Genomic DNA, 6,611 nt, shown 5'->3' with positions numbered 1-6,611 from the left:
CTGGAAAAGTGTGATCTTCTTAGCATGTAGCCATTTCTCAGACTGTGCCTGGGGTTCTTGGGAGTGGCCTCAGAGGGGCAGGTCTTGGTCTTTGGAACGTGGCTTTGGATTTTGGAAATGGCTGAAAGTCACCTGGATGTCTGTATTGGGGAATTCTTTGGGCAGTCAAGCGGGCTGATCAATTTTGGTCAAAGGTGGCTCTGAAGGCGATTTCTGAAGAGTTGAATGAGCTCTAGAATAAGTGTACAGCCCTTGAGGGCACCGCTTTAAAGGCAACAAATCCACGTGTTTATAAAGGAATCAAATCCTTTCCTACATGTCAGAAAGCTGAACTGTCCCTTCCCGGGATTTTTGTTGATGACTCTCAGAGGTTCTGGTCCCAATCCCGTTATAATCAGAAACGTCTCAACACGGTCTCTTCCTGATGCCTTGCTTCCGAGGTCCTCACCCAGAGCCTGTCCACGTGTGAATTCGGTACTACCAGATAACGGAGGAAGCCTTTGGGAACTGAACAGGAATGGAGTCCAGGGGGCAGTCCCACATTCCCTACGATCCAAGGCTGGAATTGGTGTTTGGGTTGGGGTTAAGCCTGAGAACCCTGGCACTCGCTGGGCACCTAGCACCCACTGAGGAGGGTGTATTGGTTACAGTAGGCTGATTGCCGATTCACACAACCCCCAAATCTCCGTAGCTTAACACAAAGTTTTATTTTCCATTCATGGCCCCGTCTGGGGTGGATTAGTGGTAGGGACACTCTGCACCTCACGGTCATTCAGAACCCAGGCTCCTTCCCTGTTGTGGCTCAGCCATCTGCAGGGGCCCTGGAGTCTCTGCATCATCCAATGGAGAGAGGGCAGGATCCTATGGGATCCTGGCATAAGCTGGCTGTGACAGTTTCTGAGACTTCTGAGGCTGTCACAGACTGAGAACAAGCTGGCGGTTGCCCACGGAAGCCTTTTGCCATTTGGGTGGTAGTGGTGGGTGTTGTGGGAAGTCTTCTACCCACTGTTGCTGCCCATTGTCCTTCCTCCAGCATCCTGTCCCCCAAATGTGGTCCAGCCATCTGCCATGGGCACAGCCCATCCCCGAGAGGGCTAGAGACAGGCGGTTCCGGTGGAGGGGTGAGCAGGTCAGAGTTTATCTGCGGCTTCTGACCCTCAGGGACACTCTCTGACCCTCAGCTTTAGAAGAGGTGTAAAATAGGGGATCTCCTCTACAGAACCGTTTGAGGTCTAAATGGTGGCAAATGAACATACCTGGGACAGAGCAAGTTGTCCTGGCTAGTTTTGTCTTCTTTCTTTTGTTTATTTATATGGTGGGAACAGAGGACCTTTTTTGGATCTCTCGACTCCCAGGCTCAGAGCAGGCTGACACTTGGCCTGGAAGCTGGTGGACGGGATTTTCCTGGGGATGATTTGCCTCTGGGGTCTCTCTGAGCCTGAAGTGTAGGTTCACCTGGGATAAGCCTTTGGCCACTGAGCAGCTGCCCTGACTCCCCACCCCTCCCCTGCCAGAGAGAGCCCATCACAGACAGGAAACATGCTGGCAGGTTTCAGAGGCACACCGCTCTACCCTGGGGAGAGTGCCAGGCCCTCGTGGCTGGAGCCTCCTGGGTGCAGAATGATCAAGTAGGTTTTTTTTTTTTTTTAAAATAAATTTATTTATTTATTATTTATTTTTGGCTGCATTGGGTCTTTGTTGCTGCGTGCGGCTTTCTGTAGTTGCGGTGAGCGGGGGCTACTCTTCATTGTGGTGCTCGGGCTTCTCATTGCAGTGGCTTCTCTTGTTGCGGAGCTCGGGCTGTAGGCGTGCGGGCTTCAGTAGTTGTGGCACGTGGGCTCAGTAGTTGTGGCTCGCGGGCTCTAGAGCGCAGGCTCAGTAGTTGTGGCGCACGGGCTTAGTTGCTCCGTGGCATGTGGGATCTTCCTGGACCAGGGCTCGAACCCATGTCCCCTGCATTGGCAGGCAGATTCTTAACCACGGCGCCACCAGGGAAGTGCTCAAGTAGGTTTTAGTCGCTGCCCAAGGAACAACTCTAATTATTCTTTCATTTATATAGCACTCTGTCTCCAAAGGGCCGAACACCCATTCATTCATTTTTTTAAAGACAAAACTTGTTGAATTTTTTTCTGATGACAAAAGCAAAACGTATTCATTGTAGACCACTTAGAAAATACAGAGAAGTACAATTAAGAAAAGAAATTGCCTGTAACTTCACCACCCAGATATACCATTTTTTAAAAGTTTACTTTCTATTTTAGAATAGATTTAGATTAACAGAAAAATTGCAAAAATAGTACAGAGAGTTCCCCTCAACCCACATCCAGTTTTCCTTAATGTTAATATCTTACATTGGTATGGTACTTTGGTTACAACAAACGAAATGGTATTGATACATTTTTATTAAAGTCCAGACTTTATTCACCTTCCTTAGTTTTTACCTAATGCCCCTTTTCTGTTCCAGGATCCCACATTACCTTTAGTTGTCATGTTTCTTTAGGCTCCGTTTGGCTGTGACAGTTTCTGGGACTTTCCTTATTTTGATGACCCTGACAGTTTTCAGGAGTACTTGTAGAATGTCCTTTAATTTGAGTTTGTCTGATGTTTTTCTCCTGATTAGACAGTGGTTATAGGTTTTTGGGAGGTGGAAGTAAAGCATCATTCTCATGATACCATATCAAAGGTACATGATATCCAAATGACTTATCGCTCTTAATTTTAACCTTGATCAGCTGGCCAAGGTAGTGTTTGTCAGATTTCTCCACTGTGAAGTTACTCTTTCCCCACTTTCCATACTGTACTCTTCGGAAGGAAGTACTAACTCTGGTGTTTTTATATATTTGTTTCCAATCTCAAACTTTTCCCCCTCACTTCCTAAAATGAAAGCAAAATTCCAGTGGGCACTTGTTAATTCCTGACCTGTTGGTCTTAACTAGGAGCTGGGATCTGGGTTCTAGCCTAGACAGTTTTTATTTTCTTATTTTCTGGAGATCTTAGCATGTAAGCACATATTGCCATTTAAAATGAGTCTGTGCTTTGGTTTCATCAATTAAAATGTAGTTTTCGAGCATTTACGATGTGCCAGGCGCTGTGCTAAGTGTCTTCCGTGCCTTGTTAGTCCACGTACCACCTGGTGGTAGAGATACTTTCGCTCTCTTCATGTTGTGGGTGAGAAAACTGCGATTCGTGGAAGTGAAGTAAGTCGCCCAGAGTCACACAGTGGGCAAGTGACAGAGTTGGAATTCAAACCTTGGTCTGTGACCCCAGAGCTCAGCCCTAAACCATGCTTAACTGGACTGGTGAAGAGCAATTGTAGGGAAGAGTACAGGCTCAGGGGTTTGGATCATAGTTCTTCCATTTACTAGCTGTGTGGCCTTGGGTAAGTCATTTCATGTCTCTAAGCCTCAGTTTTCTTAACTGTTCATTGGGAGAGTAACATTATCTTCCTCAGAGGATTAAATTACTTAAACAATGAGGATTAAATTACTTAAACAGTGCTTGGCTCAGGGTAGGAAATCAGCAAGGGTTGTTATTGTTATTACTATGCTGTTTTCTCATTTTCACATCCATCCATCCATCCAACTATCCATCCTTCATTCATCCATCCATCCATTCTTCCATCCATCCATGAAAAGCATTGCTTGCTCTGGGCCTTGGTTTCCCCATCCACAGTGGGCGTTAAACAAGAGTGGGAGTTTTTAACCTTTTTTGTGCCACTGGACACTTTAGGTGGTCTGGTAAAGTTAAAGACATAGGATGACAAAGGAAACTAATTATATCAACATACAGTTATCAAAATATTGAAAAACGAATTTGTGCCATAGTAATACATACATTTATTTATTAATGCATTAAACAAGATCTAGTGGTAAGTCCGGTCACTACTACAATTTTGAGGTAGTCGTATGAATAATGTTTTGAGAATTCTGCCATGACTGTAATGAGCTATGAAGATACTTGTCATTATTCTTAGTGACAAAGTCTTAGGTCCTCCTAATTCTGCTGGGGCTGGATGCCTGTGTTCATAATAGAAAGAAACACTCAATTTCCGTTAGCATTGCTGAACACTTAGCGAACATTTATTCCCTCACTCCAAGTTCACAGATGGCTGAATTCTTAACAAGGACCCCAGGTTAAGAAGGGAGCCGGTGGATGCCTGGGGTCCCTTCCAGCTCTTACAAGGTGTGATTCGAGTCTGATCCCGAGGGGTTCCGGGGGTGGAGAGACAGGAGCCCTCTGTTCCGAGGATATCGACCACAGGACAGACATACCTTGGGGCCTTTCAAGCCTCAACCTGGCTTTCCCGGATTGCTCTGTTCTAGATGTTTCAGAGAAACCGGCTGGCAGCTCCCCATGGAGACTTTGCCCTCACTGATGAATGGCTGCTGCTGCACATCTATTGACCGGGCCCTTTGTTTTCGAGAAGCAACCTGCCTTTCTCTTGTTAACCCCTGCCGGCCTGGCCCCAAACAGGATGCTTTCTGTGCTCCGGGCTCAGCACCAGGGCAAGACAGACATCAGGAGAAGGTTAACATCTGGGATGAAGGGCACCCACCAAAGGCCAGGAGCTATGCTGGGCCCTCTCATCTAAGTGTTTGGCTCATTTAATCTGGTGGCAGCACAGGAGCTAGACTTCAAACCCCAGGTCTGTCTGAACTTCAAGCGCTGTGCTCTCTCCGGGGCTCCAGAAGCTTCTATCCCTGCTTCACCACACAGGTGAGTTTGGGGTCTTTTCCATCCCAAGATACACACATAACCACCCCCCTTCCCACCACACACACACACACACACACACACACACACACACTTTCTCAGATTCACAGACAGATCGGGGTTGGTTTCACCCAGCATGAGAAGGAGCCATTGACTCAAGCTTTGGGGTGCTGGGAAGATGGGAAAGGCCCTTCCTGCCCCCCAAGTCTGCTAGTTTTCAGCCCCTGGAAGCCAGCCTTTTCATCACTAGCAACCCATATCTTTGGGTTAAGCATTGCCCTCCCTGGGGCTTTGGTTTAGAATATACAATCTCTAAGGCAATGCTAATTCTCCCGACCTTAAAGTCTTTGTTAGTGTTTGTGCAGGGAGCAGGGCAAAGGCACGGAAGGGGAAGCCATGGGGTCTGAGGGCCCGGGACGCTGCTGGGGCTATGCTGAGACACTCAGCAAGCTCCTCCGTGCAATGCAATCCAACAGACATTTTATCGAGCCATCTGTTCCTCATGCTGGGGAAGTGGAGATGAGTCAGGTACAGCCATCGTATCAGGGTCAAATTCTGGCAAGGAAGACAACTACAGGAGATAAACCAAAGTATGGTGCCATAGAGATAATAATGGTGACATACGTACAGTGTGAGACGGTGCAGAGCAATTTGGATGGGAGTTGTCTTAGTCTGCTCTGGCTGCTGTAACAAAATACCACAGGCTGGGCAGCTTAAACAACAGGAATTTATCTTTTCACTGTTCTGGAAGCTGGAAGTCCAAGGTGCTGGCAAGGGTGGTTTTGTCGGAGGTCTCTCTCCTTGGCTTGTAGGCAGCAGTCATCTCCCCGTGTCTTCACATGGGCTTCCCTCTGTGTGTGTCTGTGTCCTAATCGCCTCTTCTTTATAAAGACACCAATCGTATTGGATTAGGGCCCATCCACATGACCTCATTTTCACTTAGTGACCTCTTTAAAGACCCTATCTCCAAATGCAGTCACAGTCTGAGCTGCTGAAGGTCTTCAACATGTGACTCTGGGGGCTGGAGGGGGCACAATTCAGGTTGCGAGAACAGGAGTTGCCCGTGGAACAGGGGAGAAATGAGGCTGATGGGGGTGAGGGTGGACAGAGCAGGATCAGGAGAGGCCTTGACTGTCAGAGTTAAGCTTCACGTTATAGGACTTAAAGGTGCACACGCCTGTTCTGTAGTTGGAAAGTGAAAGCATCTCATCTTCTCGTTCCCAACGCTCTGGAGATTCTGGGAGGGGTGAGAGCTCTCAGGCCTACAGCCCTCAGGGCTGGTCATTGGGGCCGCTCCCCAAGGAGGGGCCAGCATTGTCCCTCTGCCCGGGCTCTGTGGGAGCCCCGCCCAGCTGGGTGGGTCGCAGAAACTCGTCAAGTAGGAAACCTTCCCGCTTTCCAGAAAATCCCATCTGGGTGGGCATGGTTGTACAAAGACCTCACTAAGCAGAGTCTGATGGGCAACCGAGAGTTCAGGTCATGCTCTCAACAGAGAGGAAGAGGGGTGGAGTTCTGCCTTTAGGGCTTTCACCATCCCGGGGGCGGGGGCGTGGTCGATGGAGGAGGTATGAGGTCCCACGCTGTCACATTCAAATCCCTCCATCTCGCTGCTTCCTGCTTCCTCTTCCGTAAAACAGAGGGCCTGGCCCTTCTGCCACTGACTTTAGGATCCTGAAACTGAGAAGGAAATGGGGGCAGAAGGGCCAGCTGAGGGCATGGAACAGGCCCCTGCCTCTGGGGAGAGCCTTTCTGCTCCATCCACCAACCAGGATGAGGAGGCATGGAAAGCTGGCTGGGGCAGGGATGGAGGATGAGTACTTCTGCTGGATAATTAAAAAAAAAAAAAAAAATCATTTATTGACCTGGTGTGTCCAGTTTATGAATTTTAAGCATAGAGC

The sequence above is a fragment of the Eschrichtius robustus genome, chromosome 11, assembly GCF_028021215.1.
Source record: "Eschrichtius robustus isolate mEscRob2 chromosome 11, mEscRob2.pri, whole genome shotgun sequence".
Lineage (NCBI taxonomy): Eukaryota > Metazoa > Chordata > Mammalia > Artiodactyla > Eschrichtiidae > Eschrichtius > Eschrichtius robustus.
The sequence above is the reverse complement of the archived record's forward strand: the minus strand, read 5'-3'. Positions refer to the sequence as shown.